The sequence below is a fragment of the Candoia aspera genome, chromosome 2 (assembly GCF_035149785.1).
Source record: "Candoia aspera isolate rCanAsp1 chromosome 2, rCanAsp1.hap2, whole genome shotgun sequence".
NCBI classification, from domain to species: domain Eukaryota; kingdom Metazoa; phylum Chordata; class Lepidosauria; order Squamata; family Boidae; genus Candoia; species Candoia aspera.
Genome location: NC_086154.1, coordinates 221,798,581 through 221,810,700, shown reverse-complemented (window position 1 = coordinate 221,810,700; position 12,120 = coordinate 221,798,581).

Below are 12,120 nucleotides of genomic sequence, written 5' to 3'. Positions count from 1 at the left end.
TTTCTTTCCTGCTAGGGTAAAATTTATTTTATTACTTTTTAAACTGTAAGAATTATTTCTGATTTTTTTAATCTATTCATATTTTTACCCTTTTTGCTGATTTTTTTTCAAAGCTATGATCAAGTAGTAATCTTAAACACAGTGTGATCTCACACTGTACATACTGATTCAGAACATGTTCCACTGAATTAAGCGGAAGCAATAGTAAGGGTTGTAGCCTGAGTCTTACAAATCCTAAATTTTATTTTTAACAAAATCTGAAATCCTCCTAAACCGGAGCTCTTTGCCTGAAAGGTAGCTTGTTATATTTAATTCAGAGAGACTCTCCTATCTCTACAAATCCAAGGATTTCTTGATCGAAGGGTGATTGCTTCCCCCAAGATCAGGCCAGGAAACAGATTGCTGTTAACACTCAGAACTGGAATGTTACATTATACTAAAATATGCAGAAGTGCAAATCAGGTTGTTAAGATTCACTTCAGGACTGCTTTCTAGTGGATGGTCTCTCATCCAATCATTGATCTTCCATTATAATCTACAAGCAGATTTGCGCTTAATTACTCAAGCTATTGGGAAAATGAAAGCAATTTCTCAATACAAAGTTAAAGCACGTACTTTGCATTTTATGTAGGCCATGAGATAGCTATCATTTGAAGCACAGTCCAGATTCACAACAGTGTTTGTAACCAAAGCCAATTTATGGCCATGTTTACTTTTTTGTTTGTGGTATGTTTGTTGAGCTTTGATATATTTCTTTTCCTAATCCATCACTGTCCAGGGCAGCACTTTGAATGCAAAGGAGAAAAGATACTTGGAGCATGTAGGGATACTCGTATATAACAACACCTGTTGTCAATTCCATAAAGCAAATGTATCTTTTCCTAGAATCACATAGATGTTCTTTGCAACTGCAGTTCCACCTCAAAAAAAAATTGTTTAGTGTAAGGGCTACCAAAAGATGCTATAGGCATGTTCCAAAGCACTCCCCCCGCATCTGTATTGACAATATCAATCCTCTTTTTAAAATATTTATAGCATTGAGGTTATCTGTGTTTATGGAGATTGCAGATTGGTCTTCTGGTAATACTGGAAAACACAGAAACCAATACAGGGGAAACATGGAATAAAAATTATTAGATGATGACAACATTTAGATGAGCTTAGTAAATGAAACACATCAATTTCACACTAAATGCCTTCAACAGAAACATCTTGACAATTGCATATAGTGAGGACAGAGGATGGAACTGCCTTTGGGTCTATAAACATAGAATGCCTACTCTTCAATCTTAAAAATAACCATTTGCAGTCAGCTGTAGGGTCAATACATGTGCATGAAGCCACAGGGGGTACGAAATGGGGGGGGGGGGGCAAACCAGCAGGCAGAAACTGTACTGATGTACCCAAACTATTGGCACCAATCTATTCCTGAGAGACTGCCTTGTGTTCAGCAAGAGCCAATCCTCTCTGTCTCCCAAGAACAGCAAGTATACCCAAGCTCTGGATACCTGGCAGTAGTGAGACAGGAGGCACTGTTGTCATTGCTACTGCAATGGGTCACCTGCCAGTAGGATAAGGAGAGGCTGGATCATAAAGTGGAAACAGAGCATTCAGCGTCGTTTGTTTTTTCCATGGCATTCATTGACCACCACACTTTCCCTCAAGGGGTCCAGGGTCACTGCTGGAATAGTGGTGGAGAAGAAAGAACCATGTGGTTTTCCTTCTTCTTTTCTCCCACGCATCCTATTGTCATGGTAGTTGGATAACCACCCTTTCAGGTGATGGCTTGCTATTAGTCTAAATGTACCAAGGATAGAGCTACAGTGCACTGTCATTGTTACAGGCATTTTTTGAATGAAGATAATGTTGTGGGAATTGTGTAATGGGAATTTTTTAAAAAACGATAAATTTTAGAACAAAATATAGTCAGAAAAAGGTAGTATCCCCTAGGAATTGGTCCTCTGAAGACAATTCTATCATTCTCCTGAGACAATCTATAAAGGAATGCAAAAACTCACATATCCTCAGTCTTGGAAGCTGTGTGTTTATCATCAAGGTTCAATAATTTGCCTTAATTTGGGGCTTAAATTTGAACCTTGTTTTCTGTTCTTAGTAAATTAGTATAGTTAGTAAAACAATTTAAATGGCCACACATCTCATAGCAATGACTCTGGGTGGCAAATAAGACATTAAAACCAGGCAACAGTAACCCTGAACCACATAACCAAGGTCCAGGGTTGAGGGGAAAAAAAAATCCCAATTTACCACAAAAAGCAGCAATAAAACCAATTGACCAACCAACCAGCACAGCTTGATTAACATCCTGGCCCAAATGCCTGATGAAATGGAGGCAAGCATATACAGCCTTATATTATGCTTTTTGAAAAATGTATGGGGGGAGGCCTAGGTAATTATGGCTTCCCAAATACTTTTCCGCTAGAATAGATTTCTCTTGATTTGTCCCGTCTATTTTGGCTCCTAACATCTCTACTCTCACAAGTACTTTAGCAAGTAGATGATTTTGAATCTAACTAAAGTCCATGTACTAACAAGTATGAATTTGTTGTACTGATCATCATATTAGAAATAAAAATGATTGTTCATATAATTCAGGCAGTATTTTGACATCTGTATATCATGTTTTTGGCTGGCTGGATAGTTCATCACTCTTTAAAAATCCATCACATAAAACTAGATTGCCTTTAACAGACCAATTTTATAAAAAGATTATAGTAATTTTGCAACATTTAATTGTTTAATTGTAACATAAACATATGCTAATGAAAGCATGCAAAGTAAGTCAAATGAAAAATGCTTGACTTTTATATGCATGTAGAAAATAATGATTCCTTCCAAAAACAATTTTTGCAAAATATTTTTGCTTCCAAAATGCTCTTTAGGCTCTGACACCAGCTAAGGAATCTTAATTAATTTTAACCAAAACCTGTGTTCATATGAGGAGGAGATAATAAGGGAAAGAGAGGGAGAGGGGAAAAAGTAAAATAAAATAGGACACAAAAAAGCATATACAGACAGTCCTTGTTTAGTGACTGCAATTGGTTCCGGTGAAATGGTTGCTACGCTAAGCACGTGAATTAGAGAGAGAGAAAGACGCTGCAAAGATTGCTGGTTGCTGCTGTCTCACTCAGATAAAGCTCTCATCTGGTGTCCTGTGCGTAACCCATTTTTCCCCTTTTTGTCCCCACTCACAAGGCAGAGAAACTTCTTAAACAAGCTATCACTTCTTGAGCTGCTTTTCTCCACAGTGCAACAGGTCCTTAAAAAGTGCTAACTGCAAGTTAACAAGCTCAGCTCTGTGATTTTCATTACTTGATTAGAACCCTCAGCCAAACACAGCTGCTGCCTGAAACTAACCAGACCTTAATCAGTTTCACACTGAAGGCTTTTGTTGTCTAAATGCCTACATGATCAGAAAATGATTTTTTAATTACCACCTATTACTGTCGTATTTGTGAATGGTCGCCATTCAAGGCAGTTGCTAAACAAGGACTACCTGTATAGGAAAAGTCTGCCAAGATTCCCCCTCCTCTCCTGGTTCTCTAGGACAGTATTTCTCAACCTTGGCAACTTTAAGATGTGTGGACTGGGGAATTCTGGGAGCTGAAGTCCACACATCTTGAAGTTGCTAAAGTTGAGAAACACTGCTCTAGGAAAACAGGAGAAAATGTTCTTGAGTTGACTAAATAATTTTATACTCTCATCTTTCTACCTCATTTTAGTAGTTTTGTATTAAATTCTACAGAGCTCAACTTGACATAGCCACATCCCAAAGGAGAAGACATTGAGAGATAGCCTTAATACTCCATCATAAAACACAGATATTCCAAGCAATCAAACAAAGCACTAATAAAATCTCCCAATTAAGTTTATGGGGCATGACTGTAATCCTCTTGGAGTAAACGCCACTGAACTTAGTAATGTTTACTTCTTATTACATATAGTCAACGTTTAAAATGCATTGAGCTTTTATAATAGATCTTTCACCAGCTGAAACATAACCTTTAACTTTTAATTAGACATGCAAACAATCTTGAATATAAGTGTTCCCACTGAAGCTGCTATCCTGGCACTAAGGATTAGCCGACCAGAGTTAAGTCTGCTCTATTTTTATTTATACCCTTAGTGACTGTTTTCCAATTCAGCAAATTTCTGGCTTATCCTAGAAACAAAAGATTAAAATCATATCGGAAATATGTTGGGTTGAGCCTAGGCATATGAGTAGGGTTGACTCACATTGCAAGATTACCAAGATTACTCTTCATTAACTTTAAAAAAGCCTGCCATGTTTATAATAGCATCAGGTTCTTTGAACAGCAATGAGTCTTCTTTTCTAGCAATTTTTTTTTATTGATTATGTTCCGTCAAGTCAGTGTCGGCTCTTAGTGTCCACAACGCAATTACTGGAATCATAATGTGATTGCTGTGTGCATTTCCTGGGGCCCTAATATACTAGGGAATTTTTTTAAAAAGGGAAGAAGATCCTTCTTGGACAACTTGAAAAGCCTGCAATATAATCAAACCTCTTCCATCCAATCAAACCTTTTTGTGCTGAAAGGTTGATATTATCTTGAATTTGTTCTAACTAACATCTTTCTTATTGAGAATCCAATTGGAACAGGGTATCTAAGTGCATTTCTGTCAGAATTCTGAGTAGATCATTTTAATTCCTAAAAGCAGCACAGGAGACCCTTCAAAGAAAAGAAGTATTAATCATTGTTGGATCATTTTCTGTATTATTTGCCTTCCTCTCTCTTGATTAATCAGAAACTATAGTAAAATCCAAAAACCCCATAATCATCCTATTCACTTGCCACAGTAAGCATCCATCAAATTATCTGGTTCTCTGACATACTCCTTTTGTGTGAAACTTTAAGAAACATTTTATTTATTTATTTATCTATCTATTTATTATTCACATTTCTATCACCGCCCATCTCCCCCTAAAAGGGGGACTCTGAAAGATTTGCAGCGGGGAGGCGGATTTTTTTATTAGAGGAAGATAGATTTTTTTGCAGAGTGTTTAGCACTGCAATCCAGAGTGAGTTCTGGCACTTCTCACCTCTCCACCCCCACAGAAATCCAGAGTAGATTTCTTTTAAATTTTTCACAATAGCTAGCATAATTCTGGTTTTCAGAGGGTCTCACTGCCAGGATGGATAAAAGTAGACAGACCTTCTTTACCCAGCAGGCTGAAACTCAGTCCTCCTCCTTCTATCCAGCCCAAAATCAGACGTACCAATCCCTTGAAATTCATTTAAAAAGGAAGGAAGAAAGAATACTTTTCCAAGTCTCTTTGCTGTCTCTTGGCTCTTTTAAATATTAAATAATTGTTGGGATAAATTACAGCTATTATCTGAGACAGCCCAAATGAACCCAGTAAGATGTATTTCTACGTTGACAGAAACAGAATTATATTAGTAGCAGTAATAGTATTTCATTATATTAAATTCTTGACCGCCTTTTGGGGGCACAGCCTCTCAAAGCAGCTTACCCTGAAAGTATAAAACTTAAGTCCAATAAAATAGAGAGCACAGTAAAACTGCGGTTCTCATTAAACTGGAAGAAAGGAAAGTGACATCTTTTCAAAGTTCCTAAGGGCTCTTCTCCAAGGTATCACTTTAGAGTAAACTTTTTATTCATTAAAATACAATACAACATCATAAAACATTGTCGACATACATAACATTCTAGAATACACCTAACACCACGTATACACATATAAACAAGTAAGACAATAACAATAACATACTAAAACATGGTTTCCGACTTTCGTAGCTATAGATATACAGATAGTTATCTTTGTAACTCTCTTATCATTATTTTCCCTTAAGTTACTATTATTTTTATTTACTTCGTTAATATATAAATCCCATTATCATCTCTTCAATTTTTTCAATTGTATACTATATTAGATTGTATAATCTAATATTGGTTGCCATATTTCTTTAAATCTCGTAATATTTTTTTCTGTTATTAAAATTGTTAATTTCGCCATCTGTGCTAGCTCCAATATTTTCATCACCCACTCCTCTGTTGTTGGTATGTTTTCCTTTTTCCAATGTTGCACATATATAATCTTAGCTGCTGTGATCATATATAATAATAAATTACCATATTTTCTCTCTAAATCCTCTTCCATTATACCCAATAAAAATAATTGTTTTTTTTACTATTTCTATCTTAAGAATTTTCTGAATCATCTCAAGTATTTGTGCCCAGAATTTTTCTGCTTTTTTACAGGTCCACCATAAATGGTAAAATGTTTCTTCCTTTTGTGAACATTTCCAACATACATTAGAAACGTTTTTATACATTTTTGCTAATTTTTGTGGGGTTAGGTACCATCTATACATCATTTTATAAAAGGTTTCCTTTAAATTATAACACAAAGTAAATTTTAATCCCTTTGTTCACATTTTCCCCCAGTTCTCTAATAAAATATTATATAACAAATTTCTTGCCCAATTAATCATACACTCTTTGACTTGTTCATCTTCTTGATTTAATTGTAATACCATTTTATACATTTTTGTAATAATATGCTCATTATTTATATATAACTGTTTTTCAATCTGTTTTTTCTTTTTTAAATTTATATTTTTTTAAATCTAATTTAAATTGTTCATTTAACTGCATATATGTGAACCAATGACACCGGTGTCCTTCTTCTATTTCTTCTCTTGTTTTTAGCATAGGTGTATCTTGTTCATATTTTATTATATCTTTATATCTTAACCATTTTATCTTATCATCTAAACTTTCTGTCCTTGCAAAAGCTTCTTGTGGCGATATCCACATTGGTATATTTGGTAATAATCTTTTATATTTATCCCAAACCCTCAATTATACTTTTCTAATAGTATGATTTCTAAATTCTTCGTTCATTTTTACTTTTTCATACCAAATATATGCATGCCACCCAAATCTAAGTTCATGTCCCTCTAATTGTAGAAGTTTCGGATTTTCTAACATTAACCATTCTCTTATCCACAAAAAGCAACAAGCTTCAAAATACAATTTAAGATCTGGTAACCCCAACCCTCCTCTTTCTTTGGCGTCTTGTAATAATTTAAATTTAATTCTTGGTCTTTTTCCTTGCCAAATGAAATTTGAGATATCTTTTTGCCATACTTTAAATATTTTTTCATTAATTAGAATTGGTAATGTTTGGAAAAGAAATAGCATCTTTGGTAATACATTCATTTTGATTATGGATATCCTTCCTAGCAAAGATAGTTGTAATTTTCCCCATCTTTCCATATCAATTTTTATTTCCTTCCAAATTTTCCCATAATTATTTTGAAATAATATATTATTATTTGTTGATAATATTACTCCTAAGTATCTAATCTCTTTTTCTATTATAAAACCTGATTTAGTTATTAAAGTTTCTTGTTGTTTTTGAGTCATGTTTTTACTCAACATTTTTGTTTTTTATTTACTTTAAATCCTGCCACTTCTCCAAATTCCTTTAATTTCTTCAACAGATGTTCTATAGAATCTAGGGGATTTTGTAATATAAATACTAGGTCATCTGCAAATGCTTTTAATTTATAAATTTGTTTTTTAATTTTTACTCCTTTTATTTGACCATCCCCTCTTATATCTCTATTAAAAATTTCTAGGACTAGAATAAATAAGAGAGGTGATAGGGGGCATCCCTGTCTCATTCCTTTTTCTATTTTGCAATTATCTGTCAATTCTTCATTCACTATAATCTTAGCTCTTTGTGTTGAGTATATTGCTTCAATCCCTTTCACAAATGATTTCCCAAATTCCATTTTCTCTAAAACTTTAATCATAAAAGACCAATTCAAATTGTCAAATGCTTTTTCGGCACCTAAAAATATTAAAGCTATTTGGCATTTGTTATGATGTTGTGCATACTCAAAATATCGATCACGGTTTGTATATTATCTTTCAATTGCCTTTTTGGTAAAAAAAACCACTTTGATCTTGATCAATAATTCCTTGCAGGATTATTTTTAATCTTTCTGCTAATATTGAAGTAAAAATTTTGTAGTCATTATTTAACAATGATATTGGTCTATAATTTTTGGTTAGAGTTGGGTCTTGTTCTTCTTTTGGTATAAGTGTTATATTAGCTTCAGTCCATGTCTCTGGTATTTTTGATCCATCTATAATCGAATTCAACAAGTCTCTAAATGAGTTTATAATTTGTTCTATAAAGTGTTTGTAGTATCCTGCCAATATACCATCAGGTCCCTGTGTTTTTCCTATTTTGAGTTTCTTTATAGCTTCTGTTATTTCCTGATTAGATATTGGACTGTTAATTATTACTTGTTGAGCTTGTGAGAGTTTGGGAAGATTTTGCTTATTTAAATATTCCTCAATTTTATCTAATGAAATTTCTTGTTTTTCATATAAATGTGAAAAAAAATTATAAAATGCTTTTTTGATTCTTTTATTATCAGCTAAGTCTTCATTATTTTCCCTGATTTTAATAATCATTTTCTTCTCCCTATCTTTCCTTATTTTATAAGCCAGCCATTTTCCTGGTTTATTAGCAAATTCAAAGTGTCTTTGTTTTGCATAACTTAATTTCATTTCTATTTCCTTTGTTGTCAGCTGCGAAATTTGTTGCTGTAATAATTTGATATAATAAATTATCGTCTGAGGGTTTTTTCTGCAATTCTCTTTAATTTAATCTGATTCATAATTGTTTGTAATTCTTGTTAATATTGTTTTTTAATCATTTGATTTAAAGATATAAAATGTCCCCTTATTACTGCCTTACTGGCATCCCAGACTGTTCTAATGTCCACTTCATTATTCAAATTTATTTCAAAAAATTCCTTTAATTTCTTTTTACACTCTTCCACTACTTCCTCTTTTTTAAAGATATTTTCATTCAATCTCCATTTAATATTTCTGGAATTTTCTCTAATTATTATATTTACTGGATTGTGATCTGAAAAAGTTTTTGGTAAAATTTCAGCTTTAGAGATTTTATTTGCTAAATCCTTTGAAATCCAGAGCATATCTAATCTTGAAAAAGATTTAAATCTTTCTGAACAGAATGTATAATCCTTCACTAATCCATTTTTATGTCTCCAGGAATCCACCAATGTTAAATTTTCCATTAATTCAAAAAATGATTTTGGGAGTTTCCCTTGTTTATTTTTAATTTGTTTTTATGATTTCCTATCTAACAATGGTATTGTAACCCCATTCCAATCCCCCATCAATATCCAGCTTGTGTCTGTATAGTTCCTCCATTAGTTTCACATAGAAATTATTTCTATTTTCTTGTGGGGCATATACACCTACTACAATCATTTTGATCCTTTGTATTTCTAAGTCAATCCCTATATATCTTCCTTGTTAGTCCGAAAATAATAAATTTGCCTTCAAGTAAGGTTTCACATATAATACAATTCCATTTACTTTCTTCTCATTAGCTGTTACAAATTGTTTTCCTAACTTTTTGTTCACTAAATATTTTACATCTTTTTTTTATATGCGTTTCTTGCAAACAAATAACATGATTTATTTTTTTTAAATAATGATTTCCCCCCCCCTTTTTTTGTGGAGCATTAGCTCCATTTATATTCCAAGTTGTATATTTTATTACCATCACGCCAGTAGCACCACGTATTCCTTAGAATTCATAGCTAACTCCTCTCTCTGTATCTTTTTCTCTTTTGTCTTATTTTGTTCTAGTTCCTTTCTGTGTCTTTCCAGGAAATCTTTTACTTTATGTGTTGAATTTAATTTGTACCTTCTTTCTTGAAAAGTAAAACTCACCCCCTCTAATTTTTCCCAGTGGAATGAAATATTATTTCTTTTCAGTATCTCTGTCAGACCTGCATAGTCTTTTCTTTTTCTCAATATTCTTACAGTTATCTCCTTAAGTACAATTATATCTTTCCCTTTAATTCTAATCCTATTTTCAAAATGTGCCTGCAAGATCATATCTTTTGTTTTTCTTCTGGAAAATTCAATTAGAACATCTCTAGGTTTTTGATGGATATGTGCATATTTTGAATTTATGCGGAACATCTTTTCTATCTCTTCTGCCATCCTATCCTCTTCCCAACTTAATAAACTTAATAAAGTTTGCTAATGTGTGTATTATTGTTTCCTCCATTTCTTCCTCTTTCCCCTCTGGTATGCCTCTAAATCTTAAGCTATACTGTTTATCTCTTAATTCTAACAATGCTATTCTATCTAGCTCATCTTCTCTTACTATTTCTAATTCTTCCACCTTTTCAGTCACTTTTTAAATTTCTCCCTCCATTTTCTCATTCATCTTTTCTAATTTTTGTTCCAATTTCTTTTCAAAGTCCTCAAACTCTTTTCTAACATTAGATTCACATTTTGAAGAATTGTCTGGGAAGTCTTCAAAGAAAATTCTTCGAACGTAGCACGTATTCCGTCATTTTCTCCTGACCCCAAACCTCTTCTATTTTGCTTTCTAGTATTCATGTTTCCTTAAGTTCATACAATATTTAAGTCAAGTTTTTATGTTTTGTATATTCTCCACGATGTAAGGAAAAAGTCAAATCAAGTCACTAGAAAATGGCTCCTTTATATCAATAAATAAGTCCAATCCCTGTTTATTGTAGTAGTCCTTTAAATCCCTTCGTAATTCTAGAAAAAGTTTTGAAATAATGAAACTCACCAAGAGCCTCTGTATCTCTATAGCTATGATTAGCCTCTTCTCTGTTAATATGTTTTCTACTACAGATTACGGTTACTATGGTAACTAATCATTTTGGCCCGGTAAAGAGATTGAATTTAATTGTCCTCCTTTCAGATGTTAATTTTTGCACCTGGGGAGAAGAACTTGCCTGGACTTGTTTTAGTTTCAGTTTCCCTTCTGTGTAGGCATGTAGAGAGTTAAGCAGCTCTGAGAGCCTGTAAATATGTTTGCTTTCTGTAAATAAAATTATTTTTATAGAAATGCCTGGTGTGTGACTTTTCTGATCTCTCCTGGGCCAAAGGCTTTCCTAGCAATCTGCTAATATTCTCCTCTTTAGTTCTGTAAATGATTCATTAAGGAGGTGAGGTGGTCGATGGTTTTGTCTTGTAAATCAAGACGTTCAGTTGCGGCTCCTACAGCTTGAAACTAGCGCTTCCCAGCTGATTGCCTGCTTCACTAAAAATGTGAGCCGACCGCTCTCTTCATAAATCAGCTGTCCAGAAGACATGTTAGCCTTTCGTTCGCTTCTTCTTCACCTGAAGTCGCTTTTCGCCCCTTTCAATTATCTGGAGTGACTTTTAACACCATGCTGAGCGTTTTAGCTGGCAGAGCTCCGCTAAAACTCAGCCCATCACCATTTTCTCCTCACCGGAAACCAGGTATCACTTGCTTAACTGATTAAAAAAAAGCTTATGCCTGAGCAAGTTTGATATACTGAGCCATAATGTATTAACTTTCATCATTCATCCGCAAGAACTATTTTGGGGGGGAAGAAAAGAAGATGCATTTTCCTTTTACTACTTAAAATCAGCCAACCCTATTTGATTAATTTTAACACATAATTGAGTAGCACCATGTAAAATATTCTAAATGAAGAATTAGCAACATATAACTTTTTCAACAATCCCATAATACATACTAAATTCATATGACTGCTGACATGTTCCATTTGGCTTGTTCTAAACTTTAATTTTAAATAAGTTTCTAAAGAGAAAAAAGAGCAATACTTTGATTTAAATCTCAAGAGACTTCACTTTAAAAATTCCACTAATAGCCCAAAATTATAGGAACTCAAATAGAACATTATAATTTCTATAAAAACTAAGTTGCATCTGACACTGGTATGATAGAAATTGATAAACTGAATCTAAGATTAGATCGGACACCAATTTAATTAATAATTTGCAGTTTACTCAGTAAAATATAGCATAATCACTTTTTAAATTATTCCTAATAAAATTAAAATCTGGCAAGTTGGCATTCAATAATGTTAACTTCAAGCAGTAATGTAAAAAATGAAGCTTATTTTTAGAATCAAATTTATAGTGCACTAGGCTCCAATAATAAAACATTATTATTGATGACAGGTAAATACAAATATTGGAAGCAACTTGGTAGAGTTGTCAGTTAATTACAATCCAATCCTGCATATC